The sequence below is a fragment of the Momordica charantia genome (assembly GCF_013281855.1).
Source record: "Momordica charantia cultivar OHB3-1 chromosome 6 unlocalized genomic scaffold, Mcharantia_2.0 BLBB01000006.1, whole genome shotgun sequence".
Classification (NCBI taxonomy): domain Eukaryota; kingdom Viridiplantae; phylum Streptophyta; class Magnoliopsida; order Cucurbitales; family Cucurbitaceae; genus Momordica; species Momordica charantia.
In genome coordinates this window covers 16,569,549-16,587,078 of record NW_028275164.1, presented here as the reverse complement: position 1 = coordinate 16,587,078, position 17,530 = coordinate 16,569,549, and positions in this window count along the sequence as shown.

Below are 17,530 nucleotides of genomic sequence, written 5' to 3'. Positions count from 1 at the left end.
CGTAGAGCATATAGTTACTCTCCCTTACTGAATTGAAATGTTTTCACTAAATCTTACACTAGAATACTCTTTATTCCTATAATCTTTAGTCACCGTTTATTCGGTCAAGAAATTTCTAACTAGCTTAACTACTCGCCATAAGTATGACCCACAATTTTCATACCTCAGAGGTCCGCTCCAATAATCCCAGTGTAGAGAAGGAAAATATTGGAGCGAAACTTATGAAACCATTGTCCATTCTGTAGTTTGCCTTGGTTTCGATTCCATACAATGGACCATCCGTCGGGATGATCGCTTCAGGACGACACGCAGGTCATGTATGAAATCTCACGGTGCAAACTAATGGTGGAGACTGTATGATATGTTGTCACACGTTCTTCCCCCACTTACTATGGATACTATCTCCATTCACCTTAATACTAAACCATGCAAACACCTTTTGTACAGAGGCCGCGCCCAAGGCGACACGAGGCGGAGCATGGAACTCATAGTGTGAACATTTAGGAGAATTGTGAGAGAAAAAAGAATGCTATATATACCTTGTATATCAAGAATATACGTGGTATATTACACATTCTCTTTTACTCTCACTTAGTATTTTAAGACTAGGGTATATTACTTAGGTAAATTCCGGCTAAATGCGATTAACTAAGTGAATTTTTAGTCAGTCCAATATAACTATTTATATTGGAAGTTTTACATTAATGTTTTTGTTTATCAAACGTGAAATTAACGTTTTAAAATATTGACTAATTCAACCCCCTGGTAGAGGTGTTCCCTTATGGTCAGCTTAAATACCTCAACCTAAATAGAATCTTCCTAAGATAGGGTTTCCTTATAGGCAATATTTTATACTCGGTATTTTATTATTTCATTTTAAACATATTTAAAATAATATAAAAGACTATCATGTAATCATCTTAGAAGATATAACCTAAGGTCTAATTAATTTTAAACGCCTTTAAAATGAATTAACTTGGACCCTATGTTTGCAGACAACTCTTTATTATAGATTTTAGTTTCTATCTACCAAAATTTCTATCTACCACAACTTAGCCCAGACAAGAAGGTCAGTAGTGGCACCGAGCTGGGGGCAGAGATAAAGACCGAGCTCATTGAGTTTATATGAGCAAACGCTGATGTATTTGCGTGGTTACGTGAGAATGTGTCAGGGATCGGCCCGAGCATTATGGTGAATAGGTTAAATGTAGATTTGTGCTTTAGACCTATAAAGCAAAAGCGTCGACCTGTCGATGCCGAGTCTGAATAAAGCCTGTTCGAAGGACAACTTTCCTCTTTTTCAGCTAGATCAACTCATCGATGCCACCGTCAAGCATGAGATACTGACGTTCATCGACACGTACTCAAGCTACAATCCAATCAAAATTCATGTACCTGACCAAGAGCAAACCTCGTTCCTGACCGACCAGGGCTCTAATACTACAAAGTTATGTCCTTCAGCCTTAAAAACACGAGAGCCATATATCAGCACAAGGTGAATACAATGTCCATCAGGCAAATTGGCATAAACATGGAAGTTTATATGGATGACATGCTGGTTAAGAGCAAGTATGTCAACTCAAACATAGCCGACCTAATTGAAGCTTTCGAAGTCCTCCGATGTTGTAACATGACGCTGAACCGAAAAAGGTCTGCGTTTGGCATTCGGGTAAGTTTCTAGGCTTCATGGTGAACCAACAAGGAATTGAAGCAAACCCATGTGATATTCGAGCTGTGCTTGAGATGGACCCATCCAAGAACTTGAAGCAGATTCAACGCCTCAATGATCGCATAGCCTTGCTGAACCGATTAATTTCAAGGTCCACCAACAAGTGCCTCCAATTCATCAAAGTATAGAGGAAGAGGGAAAATTTGAGTGGATAGTACAATGCTTAGAGGCGTTCGAGCAACTTATGCTCTACCTCGGCTCAGCTCCACTACTGGCCAAACCACTCCCACATGACAAGCTACTGATGTACCGTGTTGTGTCAGAGAAAGCCATTAGTTCGGTTCTCATCAAAGAAAATCACGCCCAACAGCACCCGGTGTATTATACGAGCAAGTCTCTGACTGATGTTTAGATCAGGTACCCGTGTATCGAGAAGCTAGCCTTAGCCATTCTAACATCGAGTCGACATCTTCGACCGTTCTTCAAAGTACATCACATGACAGTTCGAACGAACTTCCCCCTAAGGCAAGTCTTCCACAAGCTCGATACATCAGGACGGCTCAGTAAGTGGGCTTTGTAACTCACCAAGTACGACGCTGGCTTTGAACCCATAGCCGACATGAAGTGACAAGCCGCAACTGACTTCATCGCCAAATTGACCCCTTTCAGGCCTGTGGCAAATGATAGGGACCAGTGGACTTTATACGTCGATGGTTATTCAAACGACAATGGGTGTAGGGTTGGTTGGTATGCTTATGCTCGATCCAGGAGAACGTCAGTTAGAGTATACTCTTAGGTTTAGCTTTTGAACGTCAAATAACGATGCAGATTATGATGCACTGATCTCTAAACTCATAGTTGCTAAAGGAATCGGGGTGAACCACCTCCTCATCCTCAGTGACTCGCAACTCATAATTAATCAGATTAAGGATAAGTACCAGGCGAATGATATCTGGATGGAACGCTAGCTGAGCAAAGCAAAGGAGCTCCTCAACGAATTTTCGGAGTATGTGATTCGGTAGGTGCAAATATCAGAAAATTTCATTGCCTACACACTGGCTCGCCTCGCGTAAGCTTACAAAATTGAGCAACCTTGTTCCGTCCCGATGGAAGTCCTGAATGAGCCATCCATTGACCAGGTAAAGGTATTTGATGTCCAGCCTACGTCCCTTATTTGGGTGGACCGCATCAAAGACTACCTAAAGGGAAAAATTCCTGATAACCAAGATGAGACGAGGAAACTAGGGCGGAGAGCCGCCAATATGTAGTCGAAGAGGGAAAACTTTACAAGTGAGGCTTCTCTCTCCCCCCCCCCCTATGGTACCTCGACTCAGACGAGGCAAACTACGTGATGAGAAAAGTTCACGAGGGTGTTTATTGAAACCACTCTATAGCTCTGTCCATGGCAACCAAGATAATACGTCAGGGTTACTATTGGCCAGGCCTAGACCACGATATGAAGCAATTAGTAAGGAAGTACGACAAGTGCCAGTGGTTTTCTACCATACTGCACCGACCCTCGGAGTTGCTCACATCGATTGTGAGTCCTTGGCCCTTCGCTCATGGGACTTGGACATGATCAAACCTCTTCCAACAGGCAAAGGTCAGGTGAATTATGCTATCGTCGTGACCGATTCCTAGTGTGTCAAGGCCGACCTACTTGCCAAAATCACTGAAGTAAAGGTTACAAACTTCATATGGAAGACCATCATTTGTCGGTTCGGCATTCCATATGTCCTGCTAAGTGAAAATGGGAAGCAGTTCGACAACTATCGTTTCAACAAATTATGTGACGACCTCGGCATCAAACACTTCAGCTCGTCCTCAGCTCATCCCCAATCGAATGGCCAGATTGAGGCTATAAACAAAATTATAGAGAGGGGACTGAAGACTAAATTGGAGGCACTGAAGGGTCGCTGAGCCGAGGACCTCTCCGTTGTACTATGGTTGTACCGAACCACCGTGTGAAACCTTGTTTAGCTTAGCATTCATCTCGAAGGTCGTCATTCCTATGGAGATCGACTTGTCGACGTTGAGAGTTGAGAATTTTGTTTAGCGGGCAAATGATGAGCCTCTTATGCCTAACCTCGATCTTCTTGAAGAGAAGTGAATTCAGTCACAGTTCCGAGTACCAAAACCGCATGGCTCAGTACTACAATGTCAGGGTAAAGCCTCGAGTGTTCAAGGCAGGAGAACTTGTCCTCAAGAAAGTTCTGAACCACGTCAGTGCCGTATAGTCGAATTGGGAAAGCCCGTACATAGTCCATGAGGTGGGTCGGCATGGACCTACATCATCGCCGACCTGAATGGTAACAAGCTACCTCACCCTTGGAATGCTGACAATTTACGTTTTTATTATCAATAGTAAAAGAATCTAAGTGTAACTATGTCGTATACATTGTTAATAAATGCAAACATTCAAATAGTTAAGTACACTTAAAGATCCATGAGCTACAATTAAATGGGGCCGAAGAATAACATCAGAGCTGAGCATGAGAAAACGGTTCATGCCTCAACCCGGGTCATACCTCTTTCACTAACAGGGTTAAAAAGACCAACTTAACACGCGACACAAATCAAAGATCAGGTCGGCCGTACATTCCAAATATAAGCAGAAAGGATAACAAAAGGGAATTTTCAATAATTCTCAAAATAGATGATTGAGGCGTAAAGACCTCAGCCTAGTACAAACGCGAGCAAAAAAGAGCCGAAGTAGAACAAGCTCAAACTCGTTACAAAAAAAAAATTTTGAAAGCATGAAAAGTGTCGCCATCGAGCTGTCAACACATGACTGGGCCTTCAGCTCGGACCTCCACCTCATCCTCCTCATCATCCAGTTGGGCTAAGCCTTATAGATTAAAGCGATATCCAGCTCAGGACAAAGTTTCCTCACACCGTCGGTGCTGAAATCAAAGCATCGGTCTGCAATGTTTCTTACTAGATCACCGAACTCTGGCAAAACCATTATGGCCTTCTCCATCTAATCGAAAGAAGAGCACTTATTGGCTTGAGCTACATGTTCGGCCTCCAGCTCGTTCATAGCCTTGTTGGCTTGTTCTTCAGCCTCCTTAGCTTAGTCTTCGGCCTTCCAAACATTCACCCTGGCAAAATCGAACTTCTTCACCACCACAGCAGGTTCTTCCCCCTCAGACCTCAAGTAATTGCCTTGGGAGGTAAACGCGACGAGGCTTCGTTGATACTAATCAATTTGTGACCAATTACAAGAAGCAAAGTAAAGAAGATTCAAGAGGCTTTGTGATGTCAAAACATGTCAAATCTCATCCAAACATAAAGCGCCTCCTACATGTGATTTCCAAGACAATTTTAAGCAATTCTACGTTTTTGGATTAACATTTAGTTGTCTAGTTTGATGTGCAATCATGTTTTGATTTGCATGTCTTATTTTCTACAATTTGCATTAACTAGGATTTGAAAGACTGTTGGTGTTCCTCATGTTGAACGACCCTTTTGCCTATTTAAAGGCTTGTAATCACCTTGTTTTGGCAGATTAAACATATTGAAATTCAAGAACTTTTGTTCCTTAACACTTTTGGTATTGCTTCTTTCAAATCTTGCTTTAGGTTTGATGTTAAACCGATTCATTGGATTAGTCTCGATCAAGCTAATTCCGGAGTGAGTCGTGTTAGGATCTAGGAGTGACCATCGTAGATTCTAAGTCCGATCTAAGAGTGATTCATCTTCTAACCTTACTCTTTGTTGGAATCATTCGGTAAGTTAGTCGTTTTTGTGAATGTTTGCAAGGATCCTAGAAGGACCTCTAGCTTTGTAAACCCAAGCAACCTTGACACTTATCATTTGGTATCAGAGAATTGGTCGACATCCTTTGGCCGGCTCTAAAGGTGAAATATCTTTATTTTGTCTAATTTTATTTTCTGCTATTTTTTTTAAGTTGTTTCTTACAAAGTGTAACAAGGCATACTATAACTTGCCTTAAAATTCTTGGATTTTTGCTCTCGGATTATTAGCAAATAAAAAAAAACAGAAGCAAAGGAAACAAAAATCAGTAGCAAAAGAAAACAACAGTAGCACAAAAAAAAACATTCGAAGATCCGAGGCACATGAAAAGTTCTTTTCATTATGTTGTGTTTTGTTTAAATTATCAAGTTGTTTATCCTAAGATTGAGTTGCTGTAGTCTTAGTTTGTGAGAGTTGATCATTGAATTAGTTATATCAAGCTTTAAGCAAGATTGCACCAAAATTTAAGCCAACCCTTACATCTTTGACCTAGTACCAAAAGCCTACCCTTGAGTGATAAACACGAGTGTTCTTGAGTGAAATCTTTGTGAGAAGAGTGGTGAGGTCCTTATTATTATTGTTATTATTGTTTTTAACAAAATGTCACGGGATGGAGTACCACAAGTACAAGATCCAAATATGGCGATTCTTCAATCAATTAAAGGTATGATGGATAAGATGAGGGAGGATAGGCAAGAAATAAATGCACAACAACAAAGAGAAGAACGAGTCTTACAAGAAGATAAAGGCATGTTTGACTTCGATGTCCAAGAAAGACAAGTTGGAGGAAGAGGAAGGAATAACTTTGCCAACATTATGCAACCGAGGAGATTGGAAAGAGTTCATGAAAATAGAGATGGCAGAGTTAAACTCAAAATTCTACCGTTTCGTGGAACAGTGGACCCCGAGGCTTACTTGCAATGGGAAAGGAAGATAGAGCACGTGTTTCATTGCTATACATATAGTGAGAATAAGAAGATGAGACTTGTCATTGCCGAATTCATTAATCATGCTAATGAATTGTATCAACATCTCAAATCCGATAAAAGAAGGAAAGAGGAGTTTCCAATAGAAACTTGGGAAGAACTCAAAGAAGCCATGAGAAAGAGGTATACTGCCCAAACATTATAGAAATGATTTAAAAACTATATTGCAAGCTTTGAGGCAGGAAACAAAAAGTGTTGCTGAATATTATCAAGAGATGGAGATTTTAATGAAAAAGGCAAAGATCCAAGAAGAAGAAGAAGACACCATATCTAGATTTCTTGGAGGTTTGAATCTGGAAATTGCTCATCCTATTGATAGAAATCCATCGCCTTACTTGGAAGATATGTATCACCATGCTATCAAAATTAAAGATCAATTGAGAAAAGAAAAGTTGCTGCATTCCAAACGGAATGAATCCATGCAACCAAAAGAGAAGTTTGGTGCTGTCAAACAAGTGGAGATCGAGAGCTCCAATACTAAAAAGAATCAAGCTCCAAAGGAGGTAAGGGAGAAGACTAATTCTCTTAAATGTTGGAAGTGCAAAGGGTTTGGACACATGAGCAAAGAATGTGTCAATAAAGAAGTCATGGTAATAAGAAATGGTGTTGTTGATTCAAATGATGCTTGTGAGAAATATGAAGCAAAATTTGAGGAAGATTCTAAAGCACATGTTGATGAATTTATTGAACAAGATCGCAAAGATTCTGATTTTGATGAAAGTGAGTTCAAATAAAAGAGAGAAAGAGAAGAGTTAAAGAGAAAGGAATTCAAAGGAGAAAGAAGAGAAAAATAGCAAGATCCAATCCATTTGTCAATATAAGTCAAATCTTATAGCATTATTGCATAAGGACCCTTACTATCAAGCTCACATATTTTATCCTAGTCTTTCTACTTTTCTAAGATTTTTGCAGGAAGTTCCAACTTTTCAATTCAAGAGTGATCGAATACAAGAAACAAAGGAAGCTATAAAGGAGCCAAGAGGAGTTATCCTATCATCTTCTCATGATCTTGAGATTGTCTTACAAGGTAAGTATAAAATACATCTTGATTTTGAAGATACTAACTTGCTTCCTTATTGTGTAGGTAACCATGGACATAAGAAACCTAAGGTGAAAAGCATTGTGGAAAACTACTTGTCCAAGAATTTATATAAAGAATTCGATGGTCGAGAAAGCAGAATGTTATGTTGGATAATGCAAATGCAAAGTACCAAGTGGAGGAAAAATAAATCCAAGCACAATTTAAACAAACCAAGTGATTGGGTTTGGAAGCACTTTTGGAAGGAACGAAGAATTTGTCCAAGTCCAAACATATGTTGGGAATTCTCTACCTCGATAGGTAACAGAAGGCGTGCGAGCACACACGGCCACAAGTAATACAGGAAAAAGTAAATTTCAAGTTAGTATCCTCAAGGATATTCGGTTTGAAATGAATTCAACGAAATGTTTCAAACTGTAATCAGGTTTATTGGTAGAAATAGTTGACAAAGTCGTGAGTTGATTTTGCAAATATCAAGATACTCGATAACTACAACCCCTATGCTTTATGCCTTAGTTTTAGACAAACTGTCACACTGGTGAAAAAAACGTCGGGCACTACTTGACACATTTCGATAAACACAGTTCTACTCTTATCACAAACCGCTTTTGATTGCTTCGGAGCCTAGGGTAGCCTAGTGTCATATGTGTATGCGTCGTTACAATCCAATAAATTTATTACCAACTCACCTAATTTTATGGGTCAGAGGACCTATGTTGACGATCATGTTTTATATGTTTATGTCTAAGTCACATCTCATATTAACCCTCAACTATTTTACATAACATAACCCTTTAAGTATTAGGCTTCAGTTTAGCAATACTCCCAAGTGGCCGACTTAAGAAATTGCTCTGAGAAATTAGTATGTTGAGAAGCTAACCAATAAAGCGTCGGGCATTAACTGTGTTTTTTTATCCCATGTTAAATTAAAAAACATTTTTCCTAAGCCAATATTTCACAGAGATATTGAAAACTAAATTAGTGCATAACTAAAGAATGGAAATTGTTTATTGAAATAAGAAAATAATTGTCATGGGTTGAAATTAAAGAATAACAAAGGTATAAAGAGTCCTGACATACCCTTATTCTCTTTCGAGCTTGGAGGGAGATCAAACTCGCTAGAAAGGGTTTAAGGAGTTAAATAAACAAAGTACAAATGACATTAAACTTTAAACGAATTAATAACAGAATCTAACAAATAATTTGGTAAAAGACTATGCTTGAGAACCCATAAAATGTAGCAATGTAAGAATGAAAGAGTTCTAGCTATGAACTAGGACTAAAACGCCGTCAATGAATTATGAATTATGCTAAGGAAACTCTCCATTTTATAGGCTTGGAGTTGGGTTAAACTTCCCACCAAAATATGAGGAACGTGGAGCTCAAGTCTATGAATTTGTTCAACAAATTGATTATTCGATTCAGATCAAGTCGATTTTGACTGAAGCAACTGATTTGGGAGAAGTCATTTGTGCCCTTATACCAATACGTATGTTTCATTAGAAAAAAATAAAAAATAAAAAATAAAACTTAGAAAGTGGCAGCAATTCTCTCATGGATAATAGAAAAACGTGAGTTTCTGCTATGTTTGACCACAAAATATCTACCTTTATAACAAAATTTTTTAATTTACATTTTATACAAAAATAATAAGTTCTTTTCACTCTTTAACAATATGTAATAACTTTTAGCAAAATATGATAAGAAATCGGTCATTTTCATATCCAAATATACCAATAAAATAAATTTTTTACTTTGTGAAGTCAAACTCATCATCCCCTAAACTTATGATATGCTTGATCACACTGCATCTTACAAAAATATGCATATCAATAAAGAACATATCAACTATCCAAATTCTAATATAGAAAGAAACTAACCTATCTAACTAAGTTAAGTAAAACAGTCACAAGTCAGTAAACAAAGATATAGAAAGGGGACTCTCGTAATTCTCATTGCAATCATCATTAGAAGAAGCGGATGATCAAGAAGAAGATAGGAGATCGACCTTCATGTCATATGGGATGGAATATGCTTCTTCTCCCTAGGTTTCTTAAGGAACTCACAAGTGACATGTTGAACCACCAACAAATGAGCATACATCATTTCCAACGCTTGATACTGGTCTCGGGTCTTAGGTGCTGCAACATTAGTAGGAGTATCCTCATCTTGCACCAAGGAGTATCCTCGAACTCATCTTACTGACGTGGCCGATTTTCTCGGAGTTACTACATCCACAGCATCTACAATTACCCCTACTTTAAGGCATAATTTAATTATTAATTCAAGAAAACATAGTGCCCTATCGTATTCTCAGCACAAAGTCAAATCTTATCTCAAATCAATTGTCCAAAGTCAAACTTAATTCCTTTCATCAAACAATAGACGAAGAAGACCCGAGTCGTCTTGAGGGACGCATCGTGGGTAGTCAGGATCAAGCGGTTTTTGACCATGTACGCCCAAGCTATTGCTTGCTCGTTTTTTGTCAAGTGGCATCAATTATACAATTCCGCTCTTTGATACAGTTTAAGAGCATTTAGGCCGACACACGAGGTTGCAGGTTTTCTCTATTTGCACATCAGATGGGTGCACGATAATCTCGTTCCTTTATGCACTGGATACGTATGGCAAACCCAAATGCGTGTTAATAACTTTAAAGGAAAACTCGCCGACTTAGCCTTTACTCGCATAGAGTCTCCTCGATGTAGGTGGATGGCCGCGTAGAATTCTTTCACCATATTTTATGATATGTGCTGGAGTGGTGCAAATAGTATTTCCCATCCTTGCTTCTCGAGTTGACGTTTCACATACTCGGGGATAGGCTCCTGGTCATCATCAAAACCTTTTTCTACTATAAGTTTTCTCTTATCCGAGTCTATTTTCTTCACCTCAATACGGACCCTCTTGCCTTGAACCAGTTGTTGTCCGATCACCTCTGGTTCACATCCTTTGTCATTTTCAAGTGCAACTAAGTGGGATGTACTTCCTCCAACAAGATTGGACCATTTGGTTTTTTGGGAGGGACCTGCACAGGCTTGTGTTTAGGCTGCCAATCCAGCTACACTATCTCTTGGTTGTGGTCTCGAAGTAGCGCCACGCACTACTTTGGCCGTTTTCTTCCTTTTTTCAAGTTTCTTTGCTAGATATGCTAAACATATTCCATCTTCTAAGCTCTCTACATCGGATCAAAATCAGTAAAACTATAGTGTGAATGACACAATCCTCGAGGTGAGGATTGGGTAGCATCCTAACTGTATCGGGGCTCATCCACTGGAGCAGATGAACCTTACACAACAGGGGAAGTGATATCTTCTTCTACATCGGTATCTTCATGCTCATGGTGCTCTGGTGTTCACGTTCTAACCTTAAATCTCAAGATATCGTCATCACCCTCACAATCATCTCCCTCCCTCTCATGAATTTATCAAAAAATCTATTGAAGGCTAACTTCATGCTATTCATCACCACCAAGTGGGTTGCTGGTTGTTCATCAATGTCCATTCTTTCATCATCATCCAACACATCATCACCAAACGTCTCTCCCACGACCTCATGCCTTTCACCAATTTTCAGACCTGCTTGTTCCTCTTCTGTAGCATCCAGGCTTAAAGGAAATTTTGTAATAAGCTGCTCAGACAAATTTAAAAAGGAAATATTCAAAATTGAGGTTGGTGGTTTATTAAACAAAATTGCACTATTTACTTCTTCGCCTTGTAACTCTACAACACCAGAATTGGAGTGAGCAAGTGGTTCTGTGTTGTGGTCAGATTGTTCATTGTCTTGCTCTGCCTCTCCAACACATTCATTGACAATAATGGAAGTAGAAGGTGGAATGGATGATGAAATAGGCTCGGTTTAGGGTGAAGTTTGAAGGGTCACTTGTTGGGGGCCTCACTCGATTTCTTCTAAAGCCTCTTACATCATCTCGTTGATTTGTAGGGACATCTCCATTGTGACTTACCATTGTTTAGTTAAATCTTCAATTTCCCCGAGACTAGACCATTTTCTTTTACCTAATGTGCCAACATTTTCTCCTATGTTTTCTGGAATGTTTTTCCCCTAAGTGTAGCCACACCACCTACATTCTCCCTTGGCACAGATTCTTCCAAGGTTTTTTGTGGATTGAATGTAGGAACATGCAGTATTCTTTTACTATTCTCCACAATTTTTATGACAAGGGTGAAGTGAATTGATCGAATCCCGTAGTGGAAGCGCATGAAAGCTTGTGCTTCAATTTTGTTTTAGGAAAAACTACATAGAAAATAAATAAGCTACACAAAGAAGGAGAACCTACATTTCAAGACCGTTCTTCAACAATAGCACCAACGCCACCAAAAAGTCGTCCCCACTATTCTTTTTGTAAAGACCGATTTATGGGAAGTGTCTTTTGAATGTGCAATTTTGCTCCAAAATGCACCAATCTTTCCATGATCAAAACTCTTTGCATTGAATTTGAACACTTCAAATTCTTAAAAAAAATAATAAAAAAAAATTGATCATTATTTTACACATTGTGAGCTAGCGCGGACCTATAGATTATAAGTTCTAACGGTCCGAGATTAATTAATTAAACTCATTAATTACATTAATTAAATTTAATTGACTATGGGGCACTCCACTAAAGACCCATAGATGCACTCTTATGCAGTTTAGAACATGTTGCGTCCATGGATATCGCCTTTACAAGTAAATTGATCCTTCACACGAGTCATTCATAGCTACAGTTGGGTCAAACTATCGTTTTACCCCTATAATTATCTCTTGCCCTTAAGTACCACTGACCCTCTAATAAACAATTTGTTTATTATTCTACCATAAAACGAAGCCCCTCTTGAACCAATGAGAGGGTGGGGCCCCTTGTTAAATACTCAGAGTCAGCACTTAAGGGAACAACTCTTCTACTTACCCTAAAGTCGGGAAGGATTAAATTCCATCTTCTGTAGTTATGTTTCCAGCTCCCCACTCGATCTCGTCATTGAAATGGTTTATTAAGTCAATAACTCAAGCCACACTCACCCATACAAATTAAAAACGATCCCTCATAGATAGGAGTCTGTAACTTGCACAGGATTAAGATCGAGTTATTTATGGTCATCATGTGAAATATTAATCTATTCATTCAACGGTGTTGCAAAGAGAGATTAATTATTTTGCGGTCCGGTCTTATAGAAACTAATTGTATAGGATACCCCCACTTATATGTATCCACATGAACGATTGGGATCATATCGTTTGTATATAATACAAAGTTGGTCGTATCCATATTGTCACCAGGATAAGGCCCCCAACCTAATTCATATACTATTACCTAAACATGATCCACCCATATGTAAACTACATACCATTCAAGTTACATTAAATGTCTTTGGATGTTCATTTATTAGATTTTGAATTACGAAAGTCTAAAAAATAATGAAAGTCAAAACAACCATTATTTGATTCACTAAATAAATTGTTTAAACTACAAACCACGAGTTTAGGGCACAAAACCCAACCTTCTCCCACTTGACCTGAAGCTAGCGGGGTGCACAATACAATAGAGTATAATACAATAAACTAGGGCATACATTATATACCCCGTAAAATCTCCGACTTTCCGTAGACATGATGATGTATCTCGTAAATGAATCAGTAATATTGTGCTCCAAAGCTATCTTCGTGACTATCACGTCCCTCATTTCACTATCTCACGTATCAAGTGATATTTTATCTTGATATTCTTGCCTCTATTGTGACTTCGAGGTTCGTTTGAGTTTGCCACAACACTACTATTATTACTATAAAGCGTGATGCAGAAATTTATATTTGGAAAAACTTCATAAAAGCGAAGAACTTCCTATGCCACACAACCTCTTTAACCATATTCACAATCAGCTACATATTCAACCTCCATGGTGGAGTCTGCAATGCATCCTTGTTTGATGCTCCACCATACTATAGCCCCTCATTAAGAGTGAACTGTAACAACCCGTATTTTCCAATACGGTCATTCTGACAAAATGCGGAAGCGTAAACAACTAAACACTAAATTAACGGAAAGACTTCTTTATTTAATACGATACTATGACAAAAGATAAGGATAAGTCCAACTTTGAAACAAAAAAAAAACCTACACTATAATAAAGCCAAAGAATAACTACCAGAACTAAGTTATCATAAGCTAATAACAATGGAAAATACTAAAGATTTCAACTCCTCATGCCAGAACGCTATTCCTCAATCACTATCTGAGCAGTCACTTGAACCTTCATCTGAAAACATTTAGAAAACCGAAAAAAAAAATTACTACAAAAATACTCAATAAGCAATTTCCATATTGAATTTCGAAATTCATTTTCCTTTCAAAACATTCGTAAACAAAAATACGAACAAATCAAAACTTTTAAAGTCCTTTAAAATGTTTAATACAACTTTCAAAACTTTCAAAATAAACTAAATTTTCAGAAACAAAAGTCTTCAAATAAGATAAAATTTCCAGTCAATCAAAACAAACTTTCATTCTTTCAAAACAAACTTCCATTCATTCAAAACAAACTTTCATTCGATCAAACTTCAAATCCTTCAAAACAAACTTTCTTTCACTCAAAACTTTCAAAGTTCATTCTAAAACACTTGGTACAACTTTCAAACTTTTGAATAACTAAATCATTCAAACATTCAAAACAATTTTACATTCATTCATACTTTCAAAATCAGAGTGGAATATTGCATTATTTGGGTAGCCTACAGAACATATGTGGTTACTGGTCGGTAACACCAAATCAATCAGAAGCTTCTATTAGAGTTGTAGAATTAATATCGACCAGAACAGAGTTGTAGAAATAATATCGACAAGAACAGAGTTGTCGAAATAATATCGACCAGAACAGAGTTACTTAAGTGTCAGGCCATGTGAGTGAATAACACACTCATGAATCTTCATTCCCAAGGAATGTCAAACCACAAAAGTGTCTTCCCACAAATAAGCCAGAACAGAAATCCATCAATTCCAAATTAGGCTACTACCCCAAATAAGCAAAACATTCCTCAAAACAAAATCATGGCATATCCGGATAGCCGTATCAAATCAATCCAAATATCTTTCAAATAAAATGCAAAACAAATACTTACTTTTAATATTAAATTAATTCCAAACATTGAACTAATTTAAACAAACTTTATCAATCCTCTAAAACATGATTTCAAATACTTCACAAATAAACAAAATATCAATTTCAAACCTTTAAATAAATCTAAACAAAACATTATCAAATCATTTAAATACTTCAAATACTTTGCAGATAAACATAATTTCAATTGCCAAATTAGTTTTCAAATCCATATGCAAGATATCAATTTCAAATCTTCCTATCAAATCCAAAATACATTTTAGTTTTTGAAATATGACAAATCACTTACAACACTTTTCGAAGGGATACGGTAAATCACTTACAATACTTTTTCGAAGGGATATGACAAATTACTTACCTCTTTCAGAAATCCTATGAATCTAATTTACTTCTTCCTTGGTAGTTGTCAACTTAGAAGCCTAGAAACAACCAGTATCCAAAATCAATTCTTAAATCCTATCCAAGGATTCAAAATTCAACCAATTACTAACTCAAATCTTATCTACCCAATTTTCCCATTCAAAACACTTTTTTATGTAAAATAATTAGGAAAGTATGGATTTGGGGCTACAAAACCAGATCTGAAAACTAGGTTAAAAAGCCTCTAAATTCAACAATAACAAATTTTAAAATTAGAAGAATCGATATAAATCAATACGAACTAAATTTACAAAAAGTTTCTCAATAAAATCAGCTTAAAAACCTTCTAAACAATTGAAAATTTGGGGATTTTAAATCTGAAAAATTTTCCGTTTTATAAAATAAAACTTCCAAGAATTTTCCATAAAACAATTAACAATTTACTAATTTCTATAGAAAAATCAGATCTGAAAACCGTATATAAAACCTTTAAAACTTGGTAAAAACATATAATTTTTCATGTAAAAATCATAACAAACTATAATTTATAGGATACAAATAGGTAAACTTTTTATGCAAAAAGAGTCTCAAAATAGCCCAAAAACAATCTCATAAACAAAAAGATTCAAACCAAAAATCCTGGAAAATTTTTAGGACAAAAGTCCTTAAAATCTTTTATTCTAAAAAGCAAAGACCTCAAAACTTTTCCCAATAAACTGAATTAAAGAATTACAAATCAAGAAAAATAAAACTAAAACAATGAGAAGAAAATCTTACCAATCTTTGAGAGAAAATACCAAACTCTTCTTCCTTTCTTTTCTTTTTCTCTTTGAGAGAAAACTAGGTCTAACCGTTTAAGAAAATAAAATCTAGGGTTTAAGGGCTTTTATAACAAACCCTAATGAATCCTTATTTAAAAAGGATAATAAAAAGATAAAGATTTAATAAAACTCTTTCTTTTTATTTTCTAAATTCTAAGAACAAAGTATCTTTTAAAAATAATTTCTAAAACAAAAAAGGTTTATCTTTGAGAAAATAAAAGAAAACAACTAAAAAAATAATAATTTAAATATATGTATACTTATATATACACATATATATATATATATATATATTTTTTGGTTGTTACATGAACACTGACCCTTATGTGAATTTCTTAGAATCCCTATCAGTCATAAAATCATAGTCAGCTTATCCTGTAAGGATCAAATCCTTAGTGTCATACACTAGCATATAGTCCATTGTTCTCCTAAGATACTATAGGATCGTTTTAACTGTAGTCTAGTGATAAAATCCTGGTTTGTATTGATACCTACTAACAATCCCAACTGCATAGCATAAGGCCTAGTATACAACATGGCATACATAAGATTGACAACAGTTGAATCATAGGGGATACGTTTCATATCCTTAATTTCTTTAGGTGTCTTAGAACATTGTTGCTTAGATAGAATAATTCCATGTCTGAAAGGCAGTAAACCTTTATTGGAATTTTGGATTGAATATATCTCAAGCATTTTGTCAATATACGAGATGCCTGAGACAAGGTCAACGACTTGTTCTTACAATTCCTAGTGATTTGAATCCAAAGAATAGACTCTTATTCTCCTAAATCTTTCATTTGGAATTGAGCAGCTAGCAATTTCTTAACGTCAGTTAGAAATCCTACATCATTCCCAATGAGTAGGATGTCATCCACATACAACACTAGAAAAGTTAGAGTACTATTGATGACCTAATTGTAAACACAACGCTCACCAACATTCTGATCAAAGCCATAAGATTTGATTGCAGTTATCAAACCTTATATTTCAATATCTAGATACTTGTTTCAATCCATAAATAGACCGATTAAGCTTGCAAATCTCCAACTATTGAACTTGTTTGATGAATCCTTCTAGTTTAGATATGTAGATACTCTCATAAAGACTATCATTAAGAAAGGCAGTCCTGATATCCATTTGCTATATTTCATAGTCATTATATGTGGCGATGGACAAGAGAATTCGAATTGGCTGAAGCATGACAATGGGTGAGAAAGTTTCATCATAGTCCACTCCCCCCCTGGGTGTAACCCTTTACCACAAGTCATGCCTTAAAGGTTTGCACCTTTCCATTTACATCATTTTTCCTATCATAGATCCATTTCAAAACCTATAGGTTTTACCCCATCGGGTTGATCTACAAGAACCCACACAAAATTGAAGTACATCGACTCATTTTCACGATCCATGGCTTTCATCCACTGATCCTTGTCAACACCATTCATTGCTGTTCAAAGGACAATGGATCTCCAATGTCATCATCAAGTACGACGACCTAGGCTTCTGTTAAGCATATGTAATGATCAGGTTGAGATACAACCCGTCCACTACATCGAGGAACTCCCAACTCTAGAAAATGATGTCCTTGACTCGATGTACCAGCACTATCAACAACTCTCATTGACGTGCTAGTATTACCAACAACTTTTATTGATGTACCAATAGCTTTCTGGAAATTTCATTCGCACAATTTTACTTCGTGGTTTATAATCCCTAATGTGGTCTTCTTCCTAGAAGGTGGCATTTTTCGATACAAATATTTTATTATCTTTTGGACCGAAAAAGTA